Source organism: Peromyscus californicus, unplaced genomic scaffold (assembly GCF_007827085.1).
Source record: "Peromyscus californicus insignis strain IS unplaced genomic scaffold, ASM782708v3 Scaffold_4__1_contigs__length_199733344, whole genome shotgun sequence".
NCBI classification, from domain to species: Eukaryota; Metazoa; Chordata; class Mammalia; order Rodentia; family Cricetidae; genus Peromyscus; species Peromyscus californicus.
The window spans coordinates 164,799,565-164,812,094 of record NW_026294562.1 but is presented as its reverse complement, the minus strand read 5'-3'; the positions used below and the strand labels follow the sequence as shown (position 1 = coordinate 164,812,094).

The 12,530-nt window shown below is 37.7% G+C and overlaps 1 pseudogene; it reads left to right on the top strand.

Moving 5' to 3' along the window:
• Positions 1-12,530, top strand: part of LOC128125583 (sulfotransferase 2A1-like) — a 53,338-nt pseudogene that overhangs the window by 27,591 nt on the left and 13,217 nt on the right.

Sequence of the window (12,530 nt, the reverse complement as noted above, 5' to 3'; positions counted from 1 at the left end):
TCATAACTTACTTTTGAAAATTATGTCATTAGGCACTGGAGAGATGCTTTGGTGCTCAAAAGAACTTCATGCTTTTTAGGGGAGGGGAGTTTGTTCCCCAGTACACACATCAAATGGCTCACAATCTTCCATAACTCCAACTTCAGGGGAACTGACACTCTTCTCATCTCTGCAGACACACAAACACACAGACTTATATTCATATATAAACACACAAACGTATACAAAAAGAAAAAATAAAATAAATCTTTCAAAAATTATTTCATTAACTACAAGTTTCTAAGGCCTTGTATATTCTCTGAATGTTCATGTGTAACATTCTCTCTCTCTCTCTCTCTCTCTCTCTCTCTCTCTCTCTCTCTCTCTCTCTCTCTCTCTCTCTCTTCCTTTTCTACTCCCTGTCCTCTTTCTCCACCTCTTTCTCTCTATTTGATGACTTATTTCCTTTGATTCAATTAATTGTGATTATTAATGATGTCATACAACCTTGACTCATTCATTTGGTTTCACTCAACTTGTTATTGTATTGATAAGAATCATTCTTCCCAATGTCATACAAAATGACATTCTTCCCAACTCTGTCTTTGAATCATTCTGTTTTTCTAGGACCAGGAGACAGGTACTTACTTATCTGCTAATTGAAAATTACTCCCCACTAACACTCAGATTTTGTGGTTGTTTGTTGTTGGATAGGTCCATTAGGTCTCATCACTTGATACACGTCAATTAAAAGGTAACAAAATAGTAAATATCCAGGCTGATTAGTATGGTGCAAGTCTGTAATCACAACATTCATGGGACAGATTCAAATGAATCAATAGTTCAAGAGCATGCTTGTCTACATATCAAGATGGAGGCAGCCTTGTTGAGATATTGTAACTCCAAATAAACACATATCTTTTAAAATGACTTTCTAGGCAGAACCACTGTTAATTATCAGCTACATATATGTCATTAGCTTATGCTTAGTGCTTTCCCTAAAATGCTTTTGCCTTTTTGTTTGTTTTCAGACAGGATCTGTTGTATCCTAGGTTGACCACAAATTTTCTATGTAATAGAAAAAGACATTGAACCTCTGGTCTTCTCTTGTCTTGACCTCCAGAGTTTTAGTCTTGCACATGTATGCCACATTTGGGTTGGCTTTTAGGTTTTCTTTGGATGTGCATAGGTATGTGTGTTTACGATGGTGTGGTTACAAATGTATAAATGTGGCTATTCTTGTGCCAAAGCTTGAGTGTGGAATACAAACAACAACATCAGGTGTTGAGCCATAATTTCTACCTTGTTTGAGACAGAGTCTCCTTCTTCTTGTTCATTACTGTGTGTGCCAGATTAGCTGGTCCTAGCTGTCATAGAAGGCGCACTAGGGTAACAAATTTACTGCATCACCATTGTTGAATGGTTCCTGAGGATTCAAACTCAGGTCCTCACACATGCAAAGCAAATATTTTCCATTAAGACATCACCTGAGCCCAGCTTTCAATCTCTTTAAGTGGCTTAATTCTGTCATGTATTGTGCAATTTATTTTCCCTCTACTACTTCTCTGAAGATCATTTTCACCCAGCTTTCAATAAAAAATTCTGTCATGTATTGTGCATTTCACTTCCCTCTACTACTTCTCTGTAGATCATTTGACCCCAGCTTTCAATCAAATCTTAGATTCTTTGAATTCATGTATCCTTCTGCTCTGACCCTTGCTTAACTCTTAACTTCACTTCTGACTTGATTTAGTTAGTGTTGGACCCCAAAGTTTAGGGTCTCAAGTGGGTGCCCCAAGAACCCAGACTCCAGTCCAGTTGATGCAACAGCAAGAGGATTTATTAATCTTCTATATAGAAGGGCTCCTCTGCTCCCAAGAGCAAGAGTCGCATCTTACTGCAGCCCCATAAGGGCTTTAAAGGAAAAACCCATAAACCCCATAAGATTACAATTCCCATACAATTTCATGGCCTGATCACAGGGTGATCACAGAGGGGGTACAGTTATGTAAACCTCAAGGGGGGTATCAGGGCTGGAGTGGAACTTACACAAAGGTCACAGTGGTCCTTCCTGGAACACCTGCAACTATCCCAGTCACAGTTGAGCACATCTCTTAACAAAAATCTTTTTACATTGTTATATTGTTACAGGGGTTATTGAGTAGTGGCTGAGTCAGGTTGCCCTGGGAACTAGATTTTTAGTTTCTCATTTCCTGGTGCTTGAAGTTTCTCTCTTCCTGAGGCTTGGGGGTGTAAGCCTGAAGGACTACGGTCTTTCAGTTAGGTCTTCAGATGATCATGAAAAATGCAAGTGTGCAATGGCACCTGAGAAATGTAGAGAGAGCTCTAGACCAAGAACAGTGAGGACACTGTGACTGTTGAGAATACATCACAGTAGCCCTGGTAATGTAATTGAAGCTTTGGAGTGAAGGTGGCATGATATTCCTGGAAGTTCTCTAGTAGTCTGTGTTTAGGAGGCTAGGGTATTGAGAAGTCACTATTGAGAAGTGGTGGAACCTTAGAGGTGGATGCCAGGGTGAGGGGCTCTCCCTCCAAAAGTGGTAAGATAGACCTTTATATGGCCATGCAAAGCCCCCTCTGGCTTACTGTATTGGTATGATTGCTTTTCCCAAAATATGTCTCCATTATTGTAGCCCACCAGGAGGATGTCTCTATGAGGGATCAGGGGTAAAGCTGTGAGATGATAAGTTTACTAATGAACTTGATTTAATCAGGTCACTATCTGTGTTATGTGTTAAATGTCACATTGTATACTGGAAACACAGTTTTTCTTAGTAAAGCTGTGTGCCATTTGCAGAAAGGAGAAGAATATCAGGCAGACCTCACTTTCATTCTTTATAATCAACACTTTTCTCTTCCCTTCACATAGTGTTATGTGGATCATGGTTTGAGCACACCCGTACCTGGCTGTCCATGAGAGAAAGTGACAACTTCCTGCTACTGAGCTACGAAGACATGAAACAGGTAGATTAAATTCTTACCGCAATCACAAAGTTTCTCACAAACTAACCCTATGCAGCACCTCACATTCTTCAGTATCCCCATGTCAGTGGTAGGTCAATGAAGAGTCAATAAAAGTGAGATTATGCCCTATGTCTTTTTTTGAGCTGCATCTGGAATTTTCTCTCCAGCCTCCTTGTCCATCACCCACAACTTCTTTATCCTACTCCACCATGGGATAGGGTGGGGTTGCTCACATTTGTACTATAGGGTTTTTAATTTTGTCTATGGAACACATTTGATACACCTGTGGTCAGTGGGGAATGGGTAAAGCAGCTTCATTCCACTGTTGTGCCCAAATGTATGTCATCTCCCCTTGATGGCAAGAAGAGGAACAAAGACAGGAAATCTATCTGTGAATCATGGGAGAGTACAAGTGCTGAAGTCACATGAACAGCACTGAGTGACTGGGTATCTAGGTTATCCTTGTTTGTATGGTAGGATTGAGGTCAACCTTGGCTAAAAGAGACATTGATTTACAAGATCATTAATTGAAATAATTTTAAGTTCATTTGTGTATTTTATTTTCATATAGTTAAAAATTTTTCCCTCTACTGATGGACACATAATAATGACACCAAGCATATAAGCACAAATATATTCACATTTGATTAGCAACTCAAAAGTTTAGGTAGTTTGGAAATTATCAGTGAAAGATAACCATCATTTATATATCACAGATTAAAAATATCAATTATAATTTTTACTGAACAAGAAAAAACATATGCAGTCTGTCAGAGAAAACACTTCTCATCCTTAGATTAGTTCAAAAATTTAGTTAAGAAGAAAAAGAAGAATTAAATTAAATTAAAAGGAAAAGAATCTTACAGCCACTGTGTACCTTTTAGAAGTAGACTCTGGTGATGATGAAGGTTACTGATAGCTGTAACTTTTTGTTTTCATTTTTATTTCTTTTATAAAAATTTCTATTGTTTAAAACAATTTTTAAATTTAAATACATTTTGAATGTATTCTTTCTCTCCCACAATTTCTTTCAAATTTTCTCCTCTTCCTTATCCACACAACCTTAAATTCTTTCTGAAAAACCAAACAAAATCCAAATAAAACAAAATTCCTCCTGAAAGAAAACAAAATAAAACAATAACCAAAAAACCCACTGAACTGCAACCAAATAAAAGCATATACACACATACACACACACACACACACACACACACACAAAACTGTGGAGTCTAGTACATGTTGGTCAACTACTCCTTCACATGAAGACTTTCCTGCAGTGGTTGATATATCCAGTGTCACTTCATTGGAGACAGTGGATTTTCCCTCTACCAGCAGGTATAAGAGACAGTTCAGTTGTTAATCTTTACTCTAGTGGCTAGGTTTTCATTCATTCATTTTTAATAAATATTACAAAATAAAGTGTTATATGATGAAATAATATGCCCTCTAAGTTGGATGAGACAAACCAATAGAAGGAAAACAGCACAAGAGAAGGCAAAGTGGAGACCTACATTATCATACATCCAGGAAGACCACAAAATTACTAATCTGTGGCCCTAACATATAAGCAGAGGATTGTTGCAGACTGGTGTGGCACTTCCCATGCTGCCCCAATCTGTGGGTTCATATGAGCTTTTCTTATGTTGATGTGGATGGTCATGTTTTCTTAGTGTCCTCCCTCTTCTCTGCCTCTAACACTCTTCCTTCTCCTGAGAGTTGTCTGAGCTCTAAAGTGAGAGATGTGGTAGAGACATACCATTTAGGGCTGATTGTTCAAAAGTATCTCAAACTCTGTGTATTCTCTGTCTGTGGATCTCTATTTTTCTCCTCAACTGCTTTGGGAGAAAACTTCTCCGATGATGGCTGTATAAAGCACTATTCAGAGCATAGCAGATCACCATCTGGAGTCATTTTGTCACTAATTTTTCAGACCAGTATTATTTGGTTTTACCCTAGGTTCCCAGTCTGTCTAGTCTCTGGTCCACAAAGCAGTGTCAGCTGTGTGTTCCATTTCATAGAGTAGGCCTTAAGTAAAATCAGTTATTTTCATATCAATCATGTCAATGGTTACTCTCATGAGCTTTGTGGCATCATTGCCCTAGATTATCTTGCAGGTAGGACTATGTAATAGGAAGTTTCCTGTCCCAACCACCTTGTCCCAAATAACTAACTCAGAGGCTGAATGTGAACTATAAATGCTCGGCTGATAGCTCAGGTTTGTAAGTAGCTAAGTCTTACTTTTAAATCAACCCATTTTTATTAATCTATGTATTGTCAGGTGTCTCATGGATTTACCTGTCCTCTACCATGTCTTGCTTCCTGATCAGCTGGCTGGCATATCTCCTGAATCTGCTCTCCTTCCAATCATTCTCAATTTGGTTTTACTGCCTAACTTCCTGCCCAGCTACTGGTCTGTCAGCTCTTTATTAATCAATATGAGTAATACATATTCATAGTATAGAAAGGATTGTTACAGATAATTTTTTCCTATTTGTCTAATTAAAAGGGAAGGTTTCCACCTTAATAGAGTAAAACTATATACAACTAAAACAGTTATTAAGTAAGAATTAGAGTAATCATATCTGATCCATTTACATTTGGCAAAATTAGAGAAAATAATTATCTATCTTATCTTGGTCTGTCTAAAATTTTGTATCTAATTTACTATCTATTATAACTAAGGAAAACTATAATTATAACTATTTAGTCTTCAACTCCATCAAAGACCCCAGAAGGGTAAAAAGTTACCTAATGGCAGGGGCATCAGGTTGCCTGGACAGTCACCCAAAATTCATCTGTAACACTGGGGCATTAAATGCTGGCCTACAGGCCAAGTATATCTGACAGACGTTTCTGTTAAGCAGGGAATATTGAAGGACTGTCCTACACTATCTTGGCAAAGTTCAGCAGTCACATTTCTAGCACCCTGCTGGTCAAGTTTAGACAGTAACTGCTATCAATTGAGGCAATGGCAGTTTCTTTACCTCTCTGGATAGCTTTTGCCATAAAGAAAACAAACTCCACATGGAATTTCTTTGATGCCATCATCCTCTTTGAAGTAATTGTTGATTACTGTCTCACTGTCAGAAAAGTCTATGTTCTTAAAACATTTTAAATATTCTGTAGGTCTTTGAAGTTTTTGAAGATTGTCTATCTATATGAAATATACCTATGTATACCTATAAGACCTAACACAACTATACATTTGCTATTATAGATGACTATTAATCTATATTTCTTAACTATATATCACATTTTAAAATTAGCAGCATAAACATAATACCTGAAACAAGAGTTGAAATATACATACATTATAACAAAATTAACTTTAAATTTGTATCAATAAACCAAAATCCATATCAACATCAAATGCATAAGATTCATATTTGCTTCTTTGGATTAAAGTAGATTCAATAGTCTACCCTTTTATCTTATCATTTCTATACTCCCCTTTATCTTTTTCAGAACAAGATTCCTGAATCTAACCTCCTTCATTTGGCTTTTTTTCTGACCATTATGTATAACAACTTGTAGCCAATCCTCCAAATAATGACAATCATAATGTGTTATTGGGAATGTGGGTGTAATTCTCCAGACTATTTGCAGTTGATTTTGACTTCTGGTTATCTTTTGGGGATCCTGAGAAAATTTAGGATTATGGTCAAGTTCTGATTGAAGTATTCTGAGAAGCTGGATCATCTCAGCCAGCAGCCTTGAAGTTGTTCTGATGCAGAACTCAGAGGGAATTGCAACAGAGGGGCTCTCAAACATTGCATCAGCTGGGTAACCCTTTCCACTGGAGATTTTTCAGGGGGTCTTTCTCATTCAAACCTGATTTTTCTTTCTTTCTTTCTTTTTTTTTTTTTGGTTTTTCGAGACAGGGTTTCTCTGTGTAGCTTTGCGCCTTTCCTGGAACTCGCTTTGGAGACCAGGCTGGCCTCGAACTCACAGAGATCTGCCTGACTCTGCCTCCCAAGTGCTGGGATTAAAGGCGTGCGCCACCACTGCCCGGCCAAACCTGATTTTTCTTAACCCTGAATGACTCCAGAGCCTCTCATTTCCTGTGGAAATAAAATCAGAATTTCTTTCCCAGAGTAACATATCTTTTGACTTAAATTTTGATGTCAAAATAGTTTTAAAATATATAGGTTGGTTTAATGTAGCAACTTTCATAATCAAATGTTTCTTTGCAGTTCGCATTTGTTGATGAGTAGTCAAAAATTTAAAGACAATACAATAGCATACAGTATCCAGACTCTCAGTGTGTTTTCCGTATTTATGTGGCTGGCTGATTAAGGAGTTTTCTTTTTTAAAAAAAACTATATTTTTAAATCAAGGACCATATATATTCTTTTTTTCTCTCTCCCAAGCCTATACATATTTTTAAAACACACTGTGACCTGTTTAGAGCCTCTTTTTAAAATTCTGTCCTTACTAAACATGGATAACTTTTCTGTCTCCATGAACAAAAAAAGTGCTATGTAAATTAGATCACAGAATGCTCATACTAGCTCCTTCCCTTCGGTTCCCTGAGAGTCTAGTCTCATGTCAGAGGCATGTTTACCATCAGCTTTGGGAGACATGTTTACTTCATGATCTCTGGGAAGTTTCTAGTTCCATGCTGCCACATAGTAGCATGCTGCCAGCTGCTCATAAGACCCATGGAAGTATTTGGTAGTAGGGCCTCTTAAAAGAGCCACTGCCCATTATTGTTGCTAACACTAAGCCTGAAAGTCATCTCTTAAAGAAGCCATGCCTGTGCTCACTGCCAGCAAACCAAGACCACTGGCAAATAAGTCTCTATCAGCAATGCTTGACTACATTCTTGTGTGTCTAGGTTCCTTTTTTCAATTATTACTAAGAAAGTTTTATTATTAAGAAATTTTATATTCATTTTACATACCAACCACAGATCCCCCTCTCCTCCCTCCTCTTGCACCCCTGCATTCACCCCCAACCCAACCCACATTACCCCTTCCTCCAAGGCAAGGCCTTCCCATGGGGAGTCAGCTGAGCCTGGTACAATAAGTTTAGACAGGTTCAAGCCCCTCTTCCCTGCAACAAGGCTGTGCAAGTTGTCCCACAATAGGCACTGGGCTCCATAAAGCATGCTCAAGCACCAGGACAGATCCTGAACCAACTTCCTGGAGGCCCCCTAAACAGTTCAAACTAAACAACAGTCTCACCTATCCAGAGGGCCTAGTTCAGTAACATGGGGCTCCACAGCTGTTGGTCCACAGTTCATGCATTTCCACTAGTTTGGCTGGCCATCTCTGTAAGTTTCCCCATCATGATCTTGATGCCCCTTGCTCATAGAATCCCTCCTCTCTCTCATCAATTGGACTCCTGGAGCTCGACCTGGCTCCTGGCTGTGGATCTCTGCATCTGCTTCCATCAGTCACTGGATGAAAGTTCTATGATGACAGTTAGGATAATCATCCATCTGATTACTGAAGTAGGCCAGTTCAGGCACCCTCTCAACTATTGCTAATAGTCTAAAGTGGGGTCATCCTTGTGGATTCCTGGGAACTTCCTTAGCACCCTGTTTCTCCCTATTCCCATGATGTCTTCATTTATCATGTTATTTCTTTCATTGCTCTCCCAGTCTGTTCCTGTTCCAGCTCAAACCTGCCATTCCACTATGTTCTCATCCCTCATTCCTTGCCCTCCATTAGCCCCTCACCCCTAGTTTGCACATGTAGATCTCATCTATTTCTTCTTCTCTGGGTGATTCATGCATTCCTCCTAGAATCCTCCCTGCTGGTTAGCCTCCCTGGAGCTGCCTGTAGCAGTCTGGATATCCTTTGCTTGAAATCTAGTATCCACATATGAGTGAGTACATACCATGTTTGTCCTTCTGAGTCTAGGTTACCTCACTCAGGATGATATTTTCTAGTTCCATCCATTTGCCTGAAAATTTCATGATGTAATGTTTTTTTACTGCTGAGTAGCACTCCAATGTGTATATGTGCCACATTTTCTTCATCCATTCTTTGTTTGAGGGACACCAGGTTGTTTCTAGGTCTGGCTATTATGAACAATGCTGCTGTGAATACAGTTGAGCATGTGTCCTTGTAGTATGATTGAGCATTCCTTGGGTATATGCGAAAGAAGGCTATAGCTGGGTCTTAAAGAAGATTGATTCCCAATTTTCTTTGAAATCACCATACTGATTTCCAGAGTGGCTGTACAAGTTTGCACTCCCACCAACAGTGGAGGAGTGTTTGCTTTGCTCCACATCCTCTCCAACATAAGCTGTCTTCAGTGTTTTTGATCATGGTATCTCATAGTCATTTTTATTTGCATTTCCCTGATGCCTAACGATGTTGAGCAATTCCTTAAATGTCTTTAGACCATTTGAGATAAATCTGTTGAGAATTCTCTGTTTAGCTCTGTAGCCCATTTTCTAATTGAATTTTTAGGTATTTTGATGTCTAGTTTCCTGAGTTCTTTACATATTTTGGAGATCAGCCCTCTGTAAGATATGGGGTTGATGAAGATCTTTTCTCAATCAGTAGGCTGTCATTTTGTCTTATTGACTGTGTCCTTTGCCCTACAAAAGCTTCTCAGTTTCAGGAGGTCCCATTTATTAATTGTTGCTCTCAGTGTCTGTGCTACTGGTGTTATATTTAGGAAGTGCTCTCCTGTGCTAATACATGCAAGACTTCTTCCTATTTTCCCTTTTATCAAGTTCAGTGTAACTGGATTTATGTTAAGGTCTTTGATCAACTTGGACTTGAGTTTTGTGCATGGTGACAGATATGGATCTATTTGCAATCTTCTACATGTTGACATTCAGTTATGCCAGCACCATTTGTTGAAGATGCCTTTTTTTTCCCATTGTACAGTTTTGGCTTCTTTGTCAAAAATCAGGTGTTCATGGTTGTGCAGATTAATGTCAGGGTCTTCAATTAGATTCCATTGGTCCACATATCAGTTTTTATTCCAGTACCAAGCTGTTTTTATTGCTATATCTCTATAGTAGAGCTTGAGGTCAGGGATTGTGATGTCTCCAGTAGCTGTTTTATTGTACAGGATTCTTTTAGCTATTCTGAGTTTTTTGTTTTTCCATATGAAGTTGAGTATTGTTCTTTCAAAGTTGTGAAGAATTGTGTTGGGATTTTGATGGGGATTGCATTGAATCTGTAGATTGCTTTTGGTAAGATTGCCATTTTTACTATGTTAATCCTCCTATCCATGAGCATGGGAGGTCTTTCCATTTTCTGATATCTTCTTCAATTTCTTTCTTCAGAGTCTTAAAGTTCTTGTCATACATGTCCTTCACTTGCTTAGTTAGAGTTACCTCAAGATATTTTATATTATTTGTGGCTATTGCAAAGGGCAATGTTTCTCTGATTTCTTTATCAGCCCATTTATTATTTGTATATAGAAGGGTTACTGATTTTTTTGAGTTAACCTTATATCCTGCCACATTACAGAAGGAGTTTATGGGGTGTAGGAGTTCCTTGGCAGAATTTTTGGGGTCAATTATGTACACTATCATATCATCTTCAAATATTGAAAGTTTGACTTCTCTCTTTCCAATTTCTATCCCTTTCATCCTGTTTTGTTGTCTTGGTGCTTTAGCTAAAACTTCAAGTGCTATGTTGAATAAATATGGAGAAAGTGGACAGCCTTGTCTTGTTCCTGATTTCAGAGGAATCGGTTAGATTTTCTCTCCATTTAATTTGATGTTGGCTGTTGGCTTGCTGAAAATTACCTTTATTTTGTTTAGGTATGTTCCGTATTCCTGATCTCTCTAGGACCTTTATCATGAAGAGTGATGGATTTTGTTGAAGGCTTTTTCAGCATCTAATGAGAGGATCATGTGGTTTTCTTTTTTAAGTTTATTTATGTGGTGCATTACATTAGCAGATTTGCATATATTGAAATATCCTTGCATCTCTGAGATGAAGCCTACTTGGTTATGGTGGATAAGTTTTCATGTGTTCTTGGATTAGGTTTGCCAATATTTTATTGAGTATTTTTGCATCAATGTGCACAAAGGAGATTGGTCTGTAATTCTCTTTCTTTGTTGCATCTTTGGTGGTTTGAGTATCAGAGCAACTGTAGCCTCATAAAAAGAGTTTATTAATGTTCCTCTATTTCTGTTGTGTGGAACAATTTGAAGAATGTTGGTATTAGCTCTTTTTTGAAAGTCTTGTAGAATTCTGCTCTGAAACCACATGGACTGGGTTTTTTTTCTCCTTTGATTGAGAGACTTTTACTGACTGTTTCTATTTCCTTACAGATTATTGGTCTATTTAAATTGTTTATCTGGTCCTGATTTTACTTTAGTATGTGGTACCTATCCAGAAAATTGTCCATTTCTTTCAGGTAGAGTACAGGTTTTGAAGTATGACCTGACAATTGTCTGGATTTCCTCGATGTCTGTTGTTACGTCTCCATTTTCATTTCTGATTTTGTTAATTTGCATTCTCTTTCTCTCTCTCTCTCTCTCTCTGCTTTTAGTTAATTTGGATAAGGGCTTGTATATCTTGTTGATTTTCTTAAAGAAACAACTCGTTGTTTCATTGTTTCTTTGTACTGTATAATCAATACAAATAATACAAATATAATCAATTTGATTATTTCCTGGTATTTTTTTCTCCTGGGTGAATTTGCTTCTCTTTGTTCTAGAACTGTCAGGTATGCTATTTAGTCACTAGTGTGAGATTTCTCCATCTTCTTTATGTGGGCATTTAGTGCTATGAATTTTCCTCTTAGCACTGCTTTCATAGTGCCCTACAAGTTTGGGTATTTTTTACTTTTATTTTCATTGAATTCTAGGAAATCTTTGATTTCTTTGTTTATGTCTTCCTTGACTCATTGTTTATTCAGTGGGGATTATTCAATTTCCATGCGATTGTAGGCTTTCTGTAATTTTTCTTTTGTTGAAATCTAACTTTAAGCCATCATGGTTGTCTTATAAAATACAGGAGATTATTCCAATTTTTTATGTATCTGTTGAGATTTGCCTTGTGATCGACCATTTGGTCAATTTTAGAGAAGTTTCCATGGGGTGCTGAGAAGAAGGTATATTCTTTTTTGTTAGGGCAGAGTGTTCTGTAGATATCTATTAAGTCCATTTGAGTCATAACTTCTATTAGGTCCCTTCTTTCTCTGTTAAGTTCCAGTCTGGCATATCTATCCAGAGGTGAGAGTGGGGTGTTGAAATCTCCAACTACTAGTGTGTGGGGTTTGAAGTGCAATTTAAGCTTTAGTAATGTTTGGGGCATAAATGTTCAGAATTAAGACTTCATCTTGATGGATTTTCTCTGTGATAAATATGTAGTGTCTTTCCCGATCTCTTTTGAATGATTTTAATTTGAATTATATTTTGTTAGATATTAGGATAGCTACACCATCTTGCTTCTTAAGTCCATTTGATTGGAAAATCTCTTCCCAACCTTTTACTCTGAGGTAGTATCTGGCTTTGAAGTCAAGGTGTATTTCTTTTATGCAGCAGAAGGAAATATCCTGTTTCCGTATCCATTCTGTTAGCCTGCTACTTTTTTATAGGCAAATTGAGACCACTAATATTCATAGATATTAATGACCAGTGA